The 19,350-nt window shown below is 45.5% G+C and overlaps 1 long non-coding RNA gene across 2 annotated transcripts in view; it reads left to right on the top strand.

Moving 5' to 3' along the window:
* The window catches only part of LOC308577049, a 75,586-nt gene extending 56,894 nt beyond the window's left edge, over positions 1-18,692 (top strand). For both annotated transcript variants that reach the window (XR_014003385.1, XR_014003386.1), the window contains exons 2-4: positions 5,186-5,335; positions 14,527-14,640; positions 18,196-18,692. This is a non-coding gene — a long non-coding RNA (uncharacterized lncRNA). The remainder of the gene's footprint in view (positions 1-5,185; positions 5,336-14,526; positions 14,641-18,195) is intronic.
* The last annotated feature ends 658 nt before the right edge of the window (positions 18,693-19,350 follow it).

Here is a 19,350-nt window from a genome sequence, read left to right as displayed (position 1 = left end):
ACCATGTTCATTACCCAGAGAATTCTCAATATCACATTCAGTTCCTCTTGCTGTAAAGCCTAATTACTATTCCACAGGGAAAAGCCTTGAGACAAACTCTATCAAAGATAATCTGGAAGCGTTTCCCTGTGTCCTCAGGGGGACAGCAATGGACAAGGATTCATCTGCCCCAATCCAGGGTTCTCTGAGTTTCTTTACTGAGATACCCATCCTATCCCAAGAGCTTGCCATGGTTTATACTTGTCTAATTTTACCTTCACAACAAGCCTGCAATTGAGGCTAGGCTGAGAGAGATGCCAATTTGCCCAGCAGCCAATGAGCTTCATGGCTGTCCTAGGAAACATTTGAACCCACTTTCCTACATTCACCTTTCGTCATGCTTTGACAAAAAGTGGGCTGACCTCTAAAATCCTTCAGATTGTATGTAAAGAAGATAAAGTCCCTACCAGAGAAGAATGGCAAACTAAGCTATTGGATTATACTGAAATGGCAAAACTAACCGGAAAGCTCAGGAACCAAGAATACGAAAACTTCAGTAAAGAATGGGGAAATTTTATAATTTACTTGAGAGACCGCTGTAAGCAGGTGAAAACATTAGCAGGATTGCAATAACACTTGTAATGCAGAAGATATTATGGCTAAAATAGAGAGACATAAAATTTGGATGATGAAATAATATGCAATTGAAAAGGTTTTTAATAGAACCCATGGAGGGAAAGATGGGAAGTCTAGAGATTCAGAGAAATCTCCAAATATGGATATGTATTTTGTATTGTTATAACTCTATACTTGTAAAATCAAACAAAAATTATTTCAAAAAATAAAAATAAAATAAAATCCTTCAGATTGTACATACAGGCTGCACCACTTTAGAGTGCATGTTTCGAATGCTTCAGAGCTCAGAAATGTTCTACCCATGGAGAGCCAGAATCCTAGCCTCTTCACAGTAAAGGTTATCTTAACTACCAGAGGCCTAAGTAAATAAGAATGTCTTAGCCTGGCATCTAAAACCTGGCAATAATGTCACCAGGCATGTTTCCCCAAGATGAGCATTCCACAAATGCCTGTTCTTCTGGCTGGCCTCTGCAGTGATGCACAACTTTTAATGGGATGGGTCATGAATTCTCCTTCTTACTGTATTGTTGGATGAGCATTGTAATGAATTTTGCATTGGACATTGACTTTAAATGTTATGGCTTCCAATTGGTTTGTATTTTATCATGCTAAATCACTTGGAGATTTGGAGACTTGGTTGTATGAAGCAACTAACATATATAAAAGGTAAAGGGACCCCTGACCATTAGGTCCAGTCGTGGCCGACTCTGGGGTTGTGACGCTCATCTCGCTTTATTGGCTGAGGGAGCCGGCGTACAGCTTACGGGTCATGTGGCCAGCATGACTAAGCCGCTTCTGGTGAACCAGAGCAGTGCACGGAAACGCCGTTTACCTTCCCGCCGGAGTGGTACCTATTTATCTACTTGCACTTTGACGTGCTTTTGAACTGCTAGGTTGGCAGGAGCAGGGACTGAGCAATGGGAGCTCACCCTGTCACGGGGATTCGAACCTCCGACCTTCTGATCGGCAAGTCCTAGGCTCTGTGGTTTAACCCACAGCGCCACCCGGGTCCCATAACTAACATAGATAGTAATTAATAAATAAGCAAATCATTATATGTTGTCCACCATCCTGGAATCTATTGGATGAAGGACAGCAGACAATTCAAGCATGGTCAAAAAAATAGGCTCATATGCAGAGAATTGTCAGCTCAGAAGCCAGGTTTTGTCTGCCAGGTCTCAGGATAGCATAGTGAGTAAGACTTGGAAACACGGTTGTTTCTTTCTGCCGCAATTGATTGTCTAGTATCTTGATCTAGCAAACTTTTGGGGAGATTTGTGTCAAATTGAGAGGAAAGATTGGTGTTGAGGTGGGGAGGCATACACTAAGTCCCACGGAATTGATTTCACAAAGTATTGCTCTCTCCCCTCATCACCCCCTGCAAGAACAGACTTTTCATAATTATAGCAAGGAACCTGCCAGTGCAAATGGCTTTAATTGTTTTTAAATAAGGCAGACAGCGCTGCCTCTAATTAGAAGAAAAGCTCCCTGCTTCGAAGGACCTTTATTTCCATGCTAATGTCGGCACACTGCTGCAGCTTAATGTTTGTTTTTGGAATTGGCCTTGTTTTAGGCAGAAGTTTCCAAAAGAGTCAAACACTGGAAATTCTGGGAGCAGTTTGGATCTAGCTGAGCAAGCAAGCACCTGCAGGCTGACTCAGAAAAGCTACGATGCGAACAACAGGGAACGAAATGATTGAGAGCCAGTGTGGTGTAGTGGTTAAGAGCGGTAGTCTGTAGTCTCATAATCTGGGGAACCGGGTTCGCGTCTCCGCTCCTCCACATGCAGCTGCTGGGTGACCTTGGGCCAGTCACACTTCTTTGAAGTCTCTCAGCCCCACTCACCTCACAGAGTGTTTGTTGTGGGGGAGGAAGGGAAAGGAGAATGTTAGCCGCTTTGAGACTCCTTAGGGTAGTGATAAAGCGGGATATCAAATCCAAACTCTTCTTCTTCTTCTTGGGACAACAGTTGTATGGACCCCAACAGAGTATCTGACCTGGGGCGGGGACTTGGTTTTCCAAAGTAATGAACTCCCCTGCACATACTTGGGAGTTTTTGTGTATTCTTTGACATCTGAAGCAGGATGTGCCCCCCCCAAAAAAGAAGGAAAGAAAATTGTTTGGACATAGTAATCCAGAGGTCAGCAAACTTTTTCAGCAGGGAGCCGGTCCTCTGTCCCTCAAACCTTGTCGGGGGCGGACTATATTTTAGGGAAGAATAAGAAAGAAACAACAAATTTCTAGGCCCCACAAAAAACCCAGAGTTGCATTTTTAATAAAAGGACACATTCTACTCATGTAAAAACATGCTGATTCCTGGACTGTCAGTGGCCGGATTTAGAAGGCTATTGGACCGGATCCAGCCCCCGGGCCTTAGTTTGCCTACCCATGTAGTAATCTGTGACAGATTGTGTGGAGAAATGGCAGAGCTGGTGCAGGGGCGGAGGAAGGGGGTGCGGTGGGGGTGGTCCACCCCGGGTGTCACCACTGAGGGGGGTGACAAAATGCCAGGCGGCACTCACCGCAGGGCCTGCAGCGCACCTGGGCCACATATCTCTCGGGAGAGACGCAGTGGCTAGGGCGCACGCAGGCTCCGTGCTGCCCAAACAGTCCGCCTGCTGCCTCCCCCCCCAGCTGTAGGGTGGCTGAGTGGGAGGAGGCAGGCAGGCTCTGGAGGCCCCAAAGTGCACCCGTCCCTACGGGCGGCTCACCCTGCCTTTGCCCCGCCCCTATGGGCAGCTTCCCCGCCCCTGGGCGTGCCACCCCAGAAGCCTGAGCAGCTTTCTCCTCCGCTGACCTGGTGTCATGAACACAGAGTCCAGTAGCAACCAGAACACTGGGTGAGAGGTTACTGGGTCACCGGGTAAGGAACCAGACCTGGTTCCTGACTCTGGTGGTGGTGATCAGGGTCCTAGTGAAGCTGTGGCTGACAGGCCAGGATATTCTGAACTAGATCCCACAGCCATTGAACTAGAGCCAGGACTTCTGCAGGTACCTTCCTTGGCTCCAAGGAGTCAAGTGCTTCCTAATTTACCTTGCCAGCCCAACGGTGCAAGGGAGTGCAAGAGGCGTTGGTCCTTTAAGGAATCTAGATCTCAAAAAGTGGGTGGCGCCAAGGTGATGTGGACTGGAGTCAGAGGCTCAAAAGTCCTCTGTTCACTTCCAGCCCATCTCAGAGCAAGTTGCTCACTTGGGCCTCTCCATGGTGCTGTGGCATCTAATGTGTCGTTAACATATGAGAGTGCTGGAGGTGAAATAGTTAAACAGGTTACCCAATCAGGACCCAGGGGGGTGGAGTCAGAGGGACTATAAAACCAGCTCTGGGAGGGACGAAGGAAGGAGTTGGTTGGGAGTTGGGTGGGTGGTTGGAGTGGGAGTGAATTGGGATAGAGTCTGTGGGTAGGTTGAGTTAATGTAGCGAAATAAGCTGAGTCAGGAACAGTTAGGAGCTAGGAAGAGAAGGAAATATCTGAGAGGTGGTTTAGTGAGTGAGAGCAGGTAGCGGAAGTTATAGATCTTGATAGGCACCCCATGATTGTAATTGACTGATACTGTTTATGAAACCACACGCTTGTTAAACTGCAATAAATAAACAGAAGTTTATGTTCCAATTTAACCCTGACTGGACTCAGTATTGTACCAGATAGGGCCTGGGTGGTGGCAGCGAGAAATAAAGTGGTGGCACAGGGATCAATAGACGGTGAAACGTCCGGGGACCCTGTGTGATCGCCACAACTAAGGATGGAGTTTTCTGAAAATCTCAATGCCCAGCTTATCTGCATGGATTCCCCCCTCCAATTCCCCATTCCCTCCTTAATGAGAAGCGAGGTGTCTTCGCCCCATTCCAGCTAAAGATACAAACAATTGTTGCATTTCATACACATTATTATGGTATCGTACAAATATAATTTTTCCATATTTCCTAAAGCAACCAGCACATAAACAACAGCAACAAAAATGCGTGAGCAGCTGAGGGTTTGATCCAGTTGGAACTGTCAAATTCTGTGTATGAATCTATTTAAAACTGATGCCTGCCTCATCCCTAATGACAACTGACTTACTTTGCCCCATGGGATCCTTATGAAGCCAGAAAATTTGAACACAAATGTCTCTTGTTCCACAGTGTTCAGAAAATTAGCTAAGCCACATGTCCCAAACACCTTCTTATTGGGGTCAGAGAGAGCTTGGGGAGAGAGAATTCAACTTGTGGAAGGAGGTGTTTTCCTGCCTGTCTTCCCCGTTCTTCCATGTCTCTTGCCTCCCAAAAAGCTTTTCCCAGAGAGTTGGGACCTTCTGTATTTGGCATGAGGGACTGCAGCTTGTTGAACAAATCAGTGGAAATTAGAGATGCCCCTCAGAGATGGACCTTCAGATCCAGTCTGCGTGGTGAAGATGTGTGTGCTATACCCTATCCATTTTGTTAAATTTCCCCTGTCGTGGAATATGGACAGTCACCCAATTTTCTTTTCTGATTTTCCTTTCAAATTCCAAGACTCTTTCCCTCCAGAGTTTGAGCTGACAAGGCCCAGAGGTACAACTCATTAACATTTCAAAAACTTGTTCTCCACAGCCTTCCTTTGATGTCTGCGGCATCTTGAGAAAGGAGTCTTTATGCCTATCCTGACATCCTTTGGCCTCTCCCAAGTAGGAATGGAAGTCCTTAGAAAATTGTTAGTAGATTCATATGTGTCTGGAAACAACTTGCAGCTCAGGAAATGAGGTTTGTGGACAAGCCTGAGGGTCCTGTATATCCCAACAATTTTCCTGTATATCCCAACAATTTTATTTGTAGAGCTTAACTACTGAAAGTTTGATCTGGCAAGTCATGTCCTGGTTTGCAACCCTAGGTGAATAGGGGTTCTCCCCTGTACCTTTCCTTGACTTTAATGTAATTAGAATTTGTTAAGTGCTGATAAATACAATAAAAAACATAGGCTCAAGGGTTTGTGTTCCTGGGTGAATAAACATTATAAGAAGAGGAGGGAAATATAATTGCTCATTATAACATACTGCCTTAGCTCCAACCAACCCTCCACAGTGGTATAGTGTGGGTTGCCATCGCCCGGGGCAGTGCAGAGCAGGGTTGGGTAGAAGGAGGGAAATGGCTGGAGTACACATGGACATTCAATTGCCTAATGGTGTCTGTGTCACCCAGGGGACCACAGCCACAGAGATCAGAAAAGAAAAGTCATTCCGTTGTCTGTAGAAGTCGCTTTGTGGTTCGCACGAAATGAAAGCACACAGCTGTATGGAGGCACCACTGGTTGTTGACACATTGTGCCCCTAACAACTGTTAGAATTCCTGCTCCATTATTGCAGTCATGGGATTGTTGTCTTTCACATGTTTTGACTCCACAGAGTGGGAAGTGACAGAGACAGGATGTTTGTGTTACTGTGTTCCGTGAAGTGGGACTATTGTCCTTTGTTTTTTCCTCTTTGCTGTCTGATGCTAGAGAGAGAGGGAGCCATGTTGCAGCGCTCCGTGTGTGATTATATGTAAATAAAGTAGATTAGCCAAAATGCTTAGTTGCTGAGGTCTGTTACACATGATGTGCAAGCTCTGCGGATCCCTAAGTGTGTCGGTGTCAGTTGGCATCGGTCGCTGTGATGTTAGGGCAGAAGAAAGCTTTTGAAGCTCCCGAACGATCGACCAGCAGGGAGAGAACATGCCAGTCGGGCATGTGTCTCTGCCAGGGTCCTACTTGCGTGTAGGCTGAGCTCCTGACAACAACTACCCCTCTGGCCCCTCCCTAGCTCTCCACAAATGAAAGGGCTCTTTCCTTTTGTGGAAGGAATTGGGATCTGGTGGAGGCTTCAGCTGGTGTACAAGGAACATTTTTTCACTGATCTTCATTCCGCCTGCGCCGCCTCTTTTGCTGCCCCAGAGAGTTACCCAACCCTCTGGAACAGATTTTCGAGTAGTAAAAGGGCTGCAGGGGGAAGAGGAGATTCATTAAAATGACTCCCCATTTCAGTGGCAGCTGCATACCAGTAAATCAAGTTCCACTCATAGGATGCTCCCACCAGCAGAACCTTAATTAGGATCTGAACTTACGTTTTCTGGGTGAGCAATACAGCTAGAATTCTGTACATCAAGGCCAAACTAGATGTGGTACAGAATAGCTATGATAAGATTCTCCTGCTTTTCAATTTACTAATTAGAAACCCCAAGCAGGGAATTTTGGGCGGGGGGGGGAGGATTCAGTTATGTTCTGCTCGCATTTTAATGCAAGCCTACCCTGTTTGCGCTTCTAGCCAGTGTGGTGTAGTGGTTAAGAGCAGTAGTCTGTATTCTCGTAATCTGGTGAACCGGGTTCGCGTCTCCGCTCCTCCACATGCAGCTGCTGGGTGACCTTGGGCTAGTCACACTTCTCTGAAGTCTCTCAGCCTCACTCACCTCACAGAGTGTTTGTTGTGGGGGAGGAAGGGAAAGGAGAATGTCAGCCGCTTTGAGACTCCTGAAGGGGAGTGAAAGGCGGGATATCAAATCCAAACTCTTCTTCTTCTTCTCTTCTTCCTGAAATGATACGTGAAACGAAACACAGACATGCTTCAAGGGTGTATTATATATATGTGTGTGTGTGTGTTAGTGAACAAATAATACAAAAACACGTTATATGAGGGAGGAAATGCTTACCAAATTTTGCATATTAGGAATTTTCATGAGGACTTCCTTTTCTTTCTTTCTTTTTTAAAGGCAAACTGATGCGGAGCTGATTTCGTGGGTGGCATTCAATTGAATTAAATTGTGCAAGCAAAACAATGCCTGCGTGTGCAACAGGACATTCCCCTTTCCTCTGTGCAACATCCCTCCCCCCCCAAAAAAAAAATATGTCCTAGGTATCCTCCCAACCCTCTGGAGCAGGGACAATGTGGGGTGTACACAAGGGGAGGAGACAGGGCGGGGAAGTCCCATTGCACAAAGGGAAGTCATTCTACTTGGGCAATTATTTAGTTGAATGCTATGCTGCCCTGAGATTGGAAAAATGAGATAGACCTAAATTGACAGGTTCATCCAACCCTAGACTGCTTTGAAGCTTGGAACAGTGGCACTCTGGAGGAGGGAGGTCAACCCTTTCCTTCTAGAAATTTTCTAGAAACTGCTCTTTTCCAGAAACTTTTCCAGAAACTGCTCAAGGGGTCAGGGTGGAGTGGGGGTTAGGTACAGGTGTTGTACATGACAACACTGTTAATAGAAGGCACAGGGAGTGATTAACAGATGCTTCAGGGAGAGGGCAAGATGATAAGGTCCAGCTCTCTCTCTGAAAGGATCTCTCCCCCAGTCTTCAAAGCAACCCCTAGGGCTACCAATTACTAAATGAAAGGGAGCTGGTGGCGCTGTGGTCTAAACCACTGAGCCTCTTGGGCTTGCCGATCAGAAGGTTGGCGGTTCAAATCCCTGCCATGGAGTGAGCTCCCGTTGCTCTGTCCCAGCTCCTGCCAACCTAGCAGTTTAAAAGCACACCGGTGCAAATAGATAGATAGGTACCACTGTGGCAGGAAGGTAAACGGCGGTCCGTGCACTTTGGTTTCCATCACAGTGTCCCGTTGCGCCAGAAGCAGTTTAGTCATGCTGGCCACATGACCCGGAAAGCTGTCTGTGGACAAACACCGGCTCCCTTGCAAGATGAGCGCCACAACCCCATAGTCGCATTTGACTGGACTCAACCGTCCAGGAGTCCTTTACCTACTAAATGGGAAAACCTGAATTAGATCCTAATCTCAGAACTCCCACATCCCACCTTGTTTAGCCCTCAGCAAAGCAAGTATTTTAAAAGGACTGAATATGCTTGTGGTTTTTTTTTTTACGATAGCTTGCCCTCATTGGATTATTGTGTTGAGTAATAACAGGGTGATTTGTCCACTGTTGAGTACTGAGGCGATGATTGCCTCCATAATCATTTGCATGAACGTGATGCTTCAGTAACCAGTTGTCACTTTGTAGACAAAGTACATCGCAAAGGGCAGCCACTGACTGTCTCTGAAAATGTGCAGGCTTCATTTGCATTGTGAAACCAACTCCACAGATGGCTTTAAAAAACACACCATTCATGGAGGACTGGTCTATCAATTGATATTGGTTATGATCCGTGCTTTTTTCAGGGGGTACTCAAGGGTACTCAGTAACCAGCACCTCTTTTTGGGTTAAAAAGTGTGACGCTGAAACAACTTCATCGTGAGTCCTGGCACCTATTTTTCTAGGGAAAAAGCACTGGTTATGACAGCTAAAATATATAGCACTGATGTACAGAAGCAGTATACTTCTAAAGGCTATTTTTTGGGGGTGGGACAACAGGAATGGCTGTCATGCTCTGCTTGAGAAGTGGACTAGCTAGATCACGGGTGGGTGACCTTTCGTATGTGGGGCTGGGGCAACCCAGCCAGTTGGGTGGGGAATAATAATAATAACAACAACAACAACAATAATAATAATAATAATAATAATAATAATAATAATAATAATAATAATAATAATGTCAAGGGCCCCCTGGAGGCTAATCTTTCAAGGGGTGCATGCCAGCAGTGAGCAGGGCTAGAGCCAAAAATGGTTGAGAACAGCTCTCTCTCTCTCTCTCTCTCTGGACTCATCTACACTCATGGTTTTTAACGATAAAAATGACGTTCTTTTAAAACGTTAATAATGCATTATTAAAATGTGACACCAGAGTGTGCTGCAGAGTTATCCCCATCAAATAAGTAGGTAGACTTTGTAGAAAAGGAAGCAGAGAAACCAAATGCCTTTATGTTTTAGAAAGATACCAAAAATATCATTCTAAGAAGGTTTAAAGAGTGAATATAGATCCAGCCTTTCCCCCTCCCTCTCCACTCCTTACCCTGGATTTCCTTCCTATTTGCCACCCATGTGATATTACACCAAGAACTGTGTGATGTTAGGTCTTAGGAACTGCTGACTGCCTCACCCCTGAGCTCCATGGACCTTAATTTTGATCCAGCGAGGCAGTTCTCCCTTTGTGAATGCATATCTATTAATTATGCAAGGAGGGGGGGTGGTCTCTCCTAGCTTTTAATGAATGAATCCCTCACACTTAATTATTAAGGGTTGATTCCATCAATAGCTCAGGAGAGGCAGAAGATCAGCACCACAAATTAGAATATGTGTGAAAATGAATAGCATATCTTAGATGCAGGCATCGCTAATTAATGGAAGATAATGTAGATTGATCTGCTTCTGTGATATTGGCATTTACAGGGCATGTGTGCCTCTGAATACCACTTGCTGGGGGAACACAAGTGAGGGAGTGCTATTGTGCCCATGTCTTGTTTTGGGGTTTCCTAGACGTCTCTGATTGGCAACTGCAAGAAGTTAGAAGACAATGCTAGACAAGATTGATAGGCCTTTAGACTGACCCAGCACAGCTCTTCTTAGTCTTCTGCATGTCTATTCAAAAGCATGTCCTATTGAGTTCAAAATGGCTTACTCCCATTAAAGTAGGTACAAAATGGCCGCCTTATTCCTCTTGCAGAACTGCCCATATCTAGTTTCAGTGGGAGACATGAAAACGTTGTGCAGTAGAAGGTCTTCTGATGGAAATAATATAATGTACAGCAGCCATGTACAACACATTGATCGCGAGCCCCAGGTCGACCGCCGGGTTGTTTCTGGTCAATCGCAGGGCCTTTCTCTGCAACCTTAGATGCAGTAGCCACTACCACCAGTCTCCACAGCAATGCAACCCTGAGCAGCGCATGGGTGCAGGGAGACAGAGGGAGGCGCAAGGGAGCTGGGGAGAGGTCTGCGTGATGCTGCTGTAAGAGGGGAGGCGTTGCTTAGCATTGCTTTTCCGATCGGGATCAGGACCACGAACAGCTGGATGACCCCCTTTGATGGGGAGGGAGGGCAGGCACTATGGGGATCCACATCAGCTGTGCAGCTCTTTTTGACAGAGGAGAGGGTGGGCAGGGAATGAGCATCACAGAGCAAGGAAGGACGCAACTCGGAAGGGAAAGAGTTAACAGAGAGAGAGAGAGAGAGAGAGAGAGAGAGAGAGAAGCTGGCTCCTCAGATCTGTGCAAACTAATATAAAAATATAGTTTGACTTTTCTCACTTGTTTAGTTACTTCTCAATCTAGTAAGTATTTGGATCTGTCATAACGATATCCAAACATAACTACTGTATCTGTGAAATGAAGATTTATTTATTTATTTCATAAACTTTAATGACTTCGGAGGGTGGTAGATCGCTGCCAGTTTTTGATACTTGTTGGTAGATCACAGGCAAACTTGAGGTTGGACGTGCCTGGTGTACGGGAACATAATTCCCTCCCCTCCTAGGTTAAAGTTTGCATACTGCATCTAAAAAAAAAGCTATGGCCAAGGGGTGGGGGAGAGAATTACCTTTAAAGCCAAACTCCTACTGCAAGGCGAACTGATGGAGCAAGGCTAATCAATAGCATGATCAATAGTTTAAGAAACAATTTACAAATAAGTTACATGCTTTCTGATTTCTGAGGACACAGTGGTGAGAAATCCTGCAGCTTTTCATAAATTACTTATTTCAGAGTTCATAACAGAGTAGTTATAAGAGTAGCTGTAAACTGTTCTCGAAATCAAAATTTTGATAATGCCCTGGGAGCTAGCATTGCCCAATCAATCCTGATTAGCAATACAGGCAACTCCCTGTTTGGGCGCAATCAACACATGGCCAGCCACTGATGCACGTGCCATTTTTGACACTGCAAGGGGGTGGGGGAGAATGGGGTGGGGCAGGCTTATGCGCATCCCACAGATGTGCACAGTGCCTTGGAACGCAGCCCACCGAGTAATTATGGAGTTGCCTGTTACCGTAGATTACAAAGACACATTAAGGTAAAGGGTAAAGGGACCCCTGACCATTAGGTCCAGTCGTGACCAACTCTGGGGTTGTGGCGCTCATCTTGCTTTATTGGCCAAGGGAGCCAGCGTACAGCTTCCAGGTCATGTGGCTAGCAGGATCAAGCTGCTTCTGGCGAACCAGAGCAGCGCACGGAAATGCCGCTTACCTTCCCGCCAGAGCGGTACCTATTTATCTACTTGCACTTTGACGTGCTTTCGAACTGCTAGGTTGGCAGGAGAAGGGACCGAGCAACAGGAGCTCACCCCGTCGCGGGGATTTAAACCGCCAACCTTCTGATCCGCAAGTCCTAGGCTCTGTGGTTTAGCCCACAGTGCCACCCGTGTCCCTAAAGACACATTAGTCCACTATAAATTTAGCATAACCCAGTAGGTTGAATTCAGACTATATCTGTTGAATGTTGGTTACATTTCTACATGGGTTAAATATTCACATTTCTGAGTGGTGCGCGTAAAGACAATCAACATAAATTTACATCTATAGGACATGATAGTCATAGTTTAACTGCAGTTCTGTTTCAGTAGGAACTAAGGTCAGGCTCCAAGGCTGTAGAAGCAGCTACAAAGGACAGGCGTTGGATGTGAATGGAAATAACCAACGGGTTCAGAAAACCTCACATTACTACATATCTCTTTTTTGCAGGGATGGGGCACCTGTGGCCCTGTAGCTGTGTGTGGACTCCAAATCCCATCGGCCCCTGCCAGCCTGGATAATGGATGATGGGAGTTGTAGTCCAACATCAACTTGAGGGCCACAGTTTGCCCCTGCCCTGCTTGGTTGCATTCCCCAGTTGGAGGTTGTAGTTAGAAATGTGGAAGCGAGTGTCCCCATATAAGAACTTTAGAATGCTTCGAATAACTCTCGGAACTGATGAAGGTATAATGAAGTCAAACAAGATTTAATAAGGATAAAGTTTATTGAAAAATAGAGGCAAGTAATTAAGGGGGGGGAAGCCCATATCAAGGAAGTCGGAAGTTGATATTTTTGTAGATTTGTCATGTACAGTATTGTTCTATTGTGTTTTTGTTTGTTTGTTTGTTTGTAAGAGATATATTGTGCTACACACACACACACACACACACACACACACACACACACACATACATACCATATTTTTTGCTCTATAAGACTCACTTTTTCCCTCCTAAAAAGTAAGGGGGAATGTGTGTGCGTCTTATGGACCGAATGCAGGCTGCACAGCTATCCCAGAAGCCAGGACAGGAAAAGGGATTGCTGCTTTCACTGCGCAGCGATCCCTCTTGCTGTTCTGACTTCTGAGATTCAGAATATTTTTTTTCTTGTTTTCCTCTTCCAAAAACTAGGTGCGCCTTGTGGTCTGGTGCATCTTATAGAGTGAAAAATACAGTACATACATACACACACACACGTGTGTGTGTGTGTGTGTGTGTGTGTGTGTGTGTGTGTGTGTGTAAGTGGGGGAATCACGCTCAGCTGTCAGCTCTTCTCCCCTTTGCAGAACAGCACTGTATGTGGCTTGTGGGCAGGGCTGTATTTAGGTTTGATGTGGCCCTAAGCTACTGAAGGTAATGGGGCCCTTTGTATGTCCAGCTGTCCTTTGTCAACAACAAATTGCCGCTGTTTTTGTGTGTTGAACATATGCTATATGGTAATTTATGGACCTGATAGGTATCTAAAGCCATTTGCACATAACCATAGCTGTCAACTTTTCCCTTTTCTTGTGAGGAATCCTATTTGGAATAAGGGACTTTCCCTTAAAAAATGGGGAAAGTTGACAGCTATGCCCATAACAAAATATATTATCAGTCTACAAGCCCTCTTTAATATTAGATAACAGGTACAACAGCTTGACCTACATTCTACTGTGCTGCACTGCATTCTGCAGCTGCATGCTACATGTTGCCATGCAACCAATCCATGCAGAATGTAGGCACCCTATATATAGAAATGAGCAAACCAGTGATATTTTAGGGAGCAGGCTAGCAGGCGGGGCCCATTACTTACCTCATAGGAGCCTACACAACACAAAACACTGTTGCTGTATTTAGGTTTTATTTTATTTGTCTTTTATCTTATATTTTGGAAATTTACATCCAGCTTTTTTATTTTAATTTTTTTGGGGAGGCCCAAGAGAATGGGGAGAGCTATAGCTTGTTTAGCTTATACGTAAATCTAGCACTGGTTAGGCCATACTTCTCTGCCGCCACTTTCTTAGCCAAATCTGGGAATTGAATCACAGAATTGTAGAGTTGGAAGGGATCCTGAGGATTTCCAATCGAACACCCTGCGATGCACGAATATGAATTTTCCTGCTTGGCAGGGGGTTGGACTCGATGGCCCTTGTGGTCTCTTCCAACTCTATGATTCTATTCTATGAATATGTAGGCACTGTGTACGCACTCTATTACCGCATTTTTCACCCTATAGGATGCACTTTTCCCCCTCCAAAAATGAAGGGGAAATGTGTGTGCGTCCTGTGCGTCCTGTGCAGGCTTTCGCTGAAGCCTGGAGAGCGAGAGGGGTGGGTGCGCACCCACCCCTCTCGCTCTCCAGGCTTCAGGAAGCTATCCGGAGTTCCACCGGGTGCACAAGGCTTGCAGGCGGCAGCCTGCAGTGCGGAGCACGGGGCGCCCTCCAGAGTACGCCCCGTGCTTCGCGCAGGTGTCCGCAACCTTGCGCGCCCGGCAGGAGTTCCCGCGGGCTTGCAAGGCTTGCGGATAGCAGTCTGTTCTGGGGGCTGGGGTCGGGGGAAGCTCGGGCTTCCCCTGCCCCAGCCCTGCGGCTGGGGGGGAATAATTTTTTATTCTCCCCCCCCCCCAAAAAAAGAGGTGCGTCCTATGGGCCAGTGCGCCCTATAGGGCGAAAAATATGGTATTTAAAAAGTGACTTAGTCTCTTTTCTTCTGGAGGCTGTGGGAGGTCAGCGTGATATTGTTGTTCAATAAGTTTTATTTATGAATAATATTAAATATGGAGAGAGAAGAATATTTAACCTCAAAGCTTTCGCAGCTTCCATACATCAGCATTTTAGGCCTCAGCCCAGCAAACAGCTCACTGAACAGCCTCCCTTGCTTCTTTAGATGCCTCCAATCTTCTCATCGGGGGGGGGGGGGAGAAGAGAAAGTTGGATGTTAAGAACCCACAGGCCTAATGGGATGGCATATTTGCTTGCTTGCCTCAGTCTGAACGGAAAAGTGAGTAGTATAGTTTATTTATGTTTACTTATTATATTTATTAGATGCCTTTTGGGGGGAAAGATAGAAAAAAACTTACAAAACATTAAAAACAAGGATAAAACAACTTAAAACACACAAGAAATATGAGAACAGATCCAACTCCACCTCAGAAAAAGATAAGCAGAAAATTAAGGTACAAGGGCCTGGATAAATAAGGATGATTTTTGCCTAGTGCCTAAAATCAGATAGTGATGGCGCCAAGCATGTGCTCATGGTAGGGCATTCCATAAACAGGGAGCCACCACCAAGAAGGCCACACACCGTATCAGAGGGGCACATGGAGAAAGGTTTCAGAATAAGAATGCAAGGACTGTTCGTGTGGGGAGAGGCAGTTCTTCAAGTACTGGTATTCTGAGCCGAATAAGGCTTTATAGGTCAAAATCAGCACTTTGAATTGGGCCCAGGAACTAGTTGATAGCAGTGCAGTTGAGCCAGGATTGGTGCTATGTGTTCAGACAGTGTTCCATGGTGAGCAACCTCCCTGCTGAATTCTGCACCGGCTGCCATTTCCAAACAGTCTCCAAAGGCAGACCCACATATAACATACAGTCATACCTCATGTTACGTTTGCTTCATGTTACATTTTTCAGGTTGTGTCCCATGGCGACCCGGAAGTACCGGAAAGGGTTACTTCCGGGTTTAGCCGCTCACGCATGCGCAGCAGGGCTAAATTGTGCTTTGTGCATGTGCACAAGCACCAAATCGTGCCACGCACTTGCGCAAATACGGCACTTCAGGTTGCGGGCTTTTCACGTTGCGAACGGGCCTCCGGAACGGATCCCGTTCGCAACCAGAGGTACCACTGTATTGCAGTACTCTAACCTAGAGGTTACCAGAGCATAGACAACAAATTTAGGCTATCCATGTCCAGATAGGGGTGCAGCTGTGGCCACCAGCAAACGCTGATGGAAGGCACTCTGCACTGCCAAAGCCATGTGAGCCTCAAGCAAAAGTACTGGAGCAACAAGTACCCCCAAGCTATGCACCTGATCCTTCAGTCTTCTCTGTATTAAGCTTCAATGAATTGGCTCTCATCCAGTCTTTTACCAAGTCTGTCTGTCTGTCTATCTATCTATCTATCTATCTATCTATCTATCTATCTATCTATCTATCATCTATCATCTATCATCTACACACACACACACACACACACACACACACAGAAACACCTATATGCAAGACCATACTTTGGTGCCTTGGCCCATGCATGTTGCCATGGAAACTGCAAAGTTCTAGGTAACAGTTGATGTAACTCCTAATCCCTTTTAGTGGTGGTGACTGTACAAGTCCCACACTAAGCAGAGACAGCTGCACATATCTATAGAAACCACAGGGTGCCGGAGAAGAGTGCTAGCCAGGCCTCTCATCTTTTGTGATGGCAAGGAGGCAGTGTTAATGTACATCGTGCACCTAGCAGCGATGGCTCCATGTTTCCATGGAGACCGGAGGATTCTGCTTGCCTTTGAACAGGCCCGGATCTTTGTTCCTGGGATGGAATTCTACAGGCTGCCAAGTCATATTGGCAATCAGAACAGAAGCCCTCCCAGGCGACTGCTGTGGGCTGCAACAATTTACTTGCGCATGTTTAAGTATTCCAAACCCACCCACGGAAGTGGCACCTCGCTCCCCTTCACCTGAGCCATCAGCGAGGCAAAAATCACTGGTGTTAACACATCAATCCACGGCTTGCTGCTTCCCCAGGAATATGTTTCGTACATCCTGTTCAGTGTCACTCATGCATAGATCGCATCTGTTCAGCCAATTTGCTCTTGTAAGCAACTGCAAAGTCTCCTCCGTCAGGTGTTATCAAAGTTCCCTGGGTGGGTAGGCTGCTGATTAAACACATTGGCACCTGTAAGCTGGTATAAAGGTCAGGTGATTTTATGCCAACGTGAGGAGCTGAAGAAACAGACATTCCCATAAATAAGGGTGTTTACTGTTACCACTGTAGCTGCAGGTTCGGTTTGCCTTCCGGTACTCGCTGTCATCGCCATTACTGCTGTTCCTTCTGGTTTCAAGTACCGGTAGTTGGGAATCCATCCTGCTCAGCTAGCTTTTAGTTAAACTAAACCCTGGCCTCTGCTTGGGTCTCCTGGCGCTGCTTACACAAGGAAACTGGAAGGTGCTTCAGGCAGGAGAGGCAAGAGTTCATTCTTAGAGGTTCTTAGGGCACCATCAAGAAACTCCCATCCTTTTTCAAGCCTTTTATGAAGGCTACTGTCGTTTCACACAGGATGAAAGAGCGCTCTCTCACCATTAACTCCTCAAACACTGGCGCTCAGGTTGCTGTCCTGTACTCAGGTACCTGGCGTAGGAATGGGGGAGAAGTTTTGGTTCATTTTAATGGGAACCCGTTTAATTTGCTCTTCCCAAAACAACCTTTCAAAATTTGTTAGCCTTTGAAATTCGTTCTTCTCTGAATTTTGCAATAGAGATCTCTGACTAAATAATGTGTATAAAAATATGTATATTGGGGTAGAGTGTCCATTATCTATCTATCTATCTATCTATCTATCTATCTATCTATCTATCTCTATCTCTATCTATTTATCTATCTATCTATCATCTATCATCATCTATCTCTTTCTATCTATCTATGGGGTGAGACCACACAAAATGCATTATATTTGGGGAAATGCCTTGCAAAAGTGAGTACAGTGGTACCTCTCGTTACATACTTAATTCATTCCGGAGGTCCGTTCTTAACCTGAAACTGTTCTTAACACTTTAGCTAATGGAGCCTCCCGCTGCTGCTGCCGCGCCGCCGCGCGATTTCTGTTCTCATCCTGAAGCAAAGTTCTTAACCCGAGGTACTATTTCTGGGTTAGAGGAGTCTGTAACCTGAAGTGTATGTAGCCCGAGGTACTACTGTATATGAAGCAAAAGTTCATCTTAAAATGCGTATATTAAGAGCACTAAAATGCTGGTGAATTTTCGTGATTACATTTTTTTTAATTGTAAACTGATGCAGAAATGGGGGAGAACAAAACTTAAGATTGGACCTTTGTTTTCTATACAAAAGAGTTATTTCTATAGTCAAGGGAGTATTTACTCAACAGGAATTTTTGGCATCCCCGTTATCTGTGGTTAACTGTGCACTTGAACAGATGGATAACCTAGTTTTATATAAACTACAGTCGTATCTTAGTTCTTGAACGGAATCCATTCCGGAATTCCGTTCAACTTCTGAAAATGTTCGGAAACCAAGACACGGCTTCCGATTGGCTGCAGGAAGCTCCATTGAATGTTTGGCTTCCGAAAAAAAAGTTCACAAACTGGAACACTTACTTCTGGGTTTGCGGCGTTCGGGAGCCAAAACCTTCATGTCACAAGGCGTTCAAGAACAAAGGTATGCCTGTACTTCCATTTGGTAATGCATGCCTTGGTACTGGCATTGTTCTCTGCATGGGGCTGCCCTTGAAGTTGGTTCAGAAACGTCAGAGCCTAGCTGGAGAGGCCACTTTATTCTTTCATGATTATATTCCAATATATCCGTTGCCTCTTTGTTTCCAGGCCCAGCTGAAGAAACTGCTTTTGATCTTCAGAAAATAGACTCTGCCTCCTTCAAAGAACACCACCTTCCATAAAATCCTTCTTTTGTTTCTTAGAACTGCAAGAAAAACATAGGCCTCCTCCTTCTGAGATCCAGGTTGGTAAGCTGGGCCTTCTCCTTGGTGGTGCTGAAGGCAGCCCTGTATTGGAAAGATGTTTGAAATATTATTATGTTTTTATATTCTGCGGGAAGCTGCCTAGAGTGGCTGGGGAAGCCCAGCCAAGAAGGGCGGGGTGGTACAACAAGAACAACAACGGACACCCTTTTTTTGAGAGTTTGTGGAAGAAAGGCAAACCCCTTTCCTCTGAGTGTTTTGAACATTATAAAAATTGGTTTACAATTTAAAGCTTGCTGCTGTTCGATTTCATGCTTTTTAAAGGGGTTCTATTGTTTGATTGCACAGTGTTTTAAAAAAACCCAGTTGAGTTTGTTTAACCTGTTTGGGCTCTTACCAATGATACGTAAGTTACGAGAATGAATAAATGGAAATTTATTCCTGGGTAAACGTGTCTGAAAAAAATGGGGCAAAAAGTTGAATATTTCATGACCACTAAGTTTTGTGGGGGAATGGTAACATTCCTTTTTGTCTGGCTGGTTATGCAAAAGCATAATTAAAGGTGAGAAGTGTAGCAGCTGATTCTGTGCCCCCAAAAGGAACGCGGTGGCATGTTTGACATGGCAGACCTGTAGAACATGATGTTACGAGGCATGCTACGCTGCAACCTGCGGCTATTGAAAAGGTTTGCCACAAGGTGCCAGTTAGATTAGATCGCTCACTTTTGTAATAGCTGTCAGCTGGCGGCGGCTGTTTTTTCCTGCGGCTGAGCTCTAAGCTTAGGAAGGTCGCCTCTTGCAGAATCCCAGCTGTGCCAGGGACTATATAATAAACAGCTTCTTTATGGCACAGAATCTCATAGGTGTGATTGGCACAGGGTTTTAAAGCCCTTTCACGTAACTAGCAGTGCACGTGGGCTTAAAAATGTGCAACGTTACGAAAGGCCTCCATGTTTCTGGGAATGCAGGCATTTGACTGCCAGGGACAGATTCAAGGCTTTTCATTGTCTTGTGCATTTAGAAACAGCCTTGACAGTGTAGCACCCTGCTTGTGGTTAACG

The sequence above is a fragment of the Podarcis bocagei genome (assembly GCF_964188305.1).
Source record: "Podarcis bocagei genome assembly, chromosome: 17".
NCBI classification, from domain to species: Eukaryota; Metazoa; Chordata; class Lepidosauria; order Squamata; family Lacertidae; genus Podarcis; species Podarcis bocagei.
The sequence above is the reverse complement of the archived record's forward strand: the minus strand, read 5'-3'. Positions and strand labels throughout refer to the sequence as shown.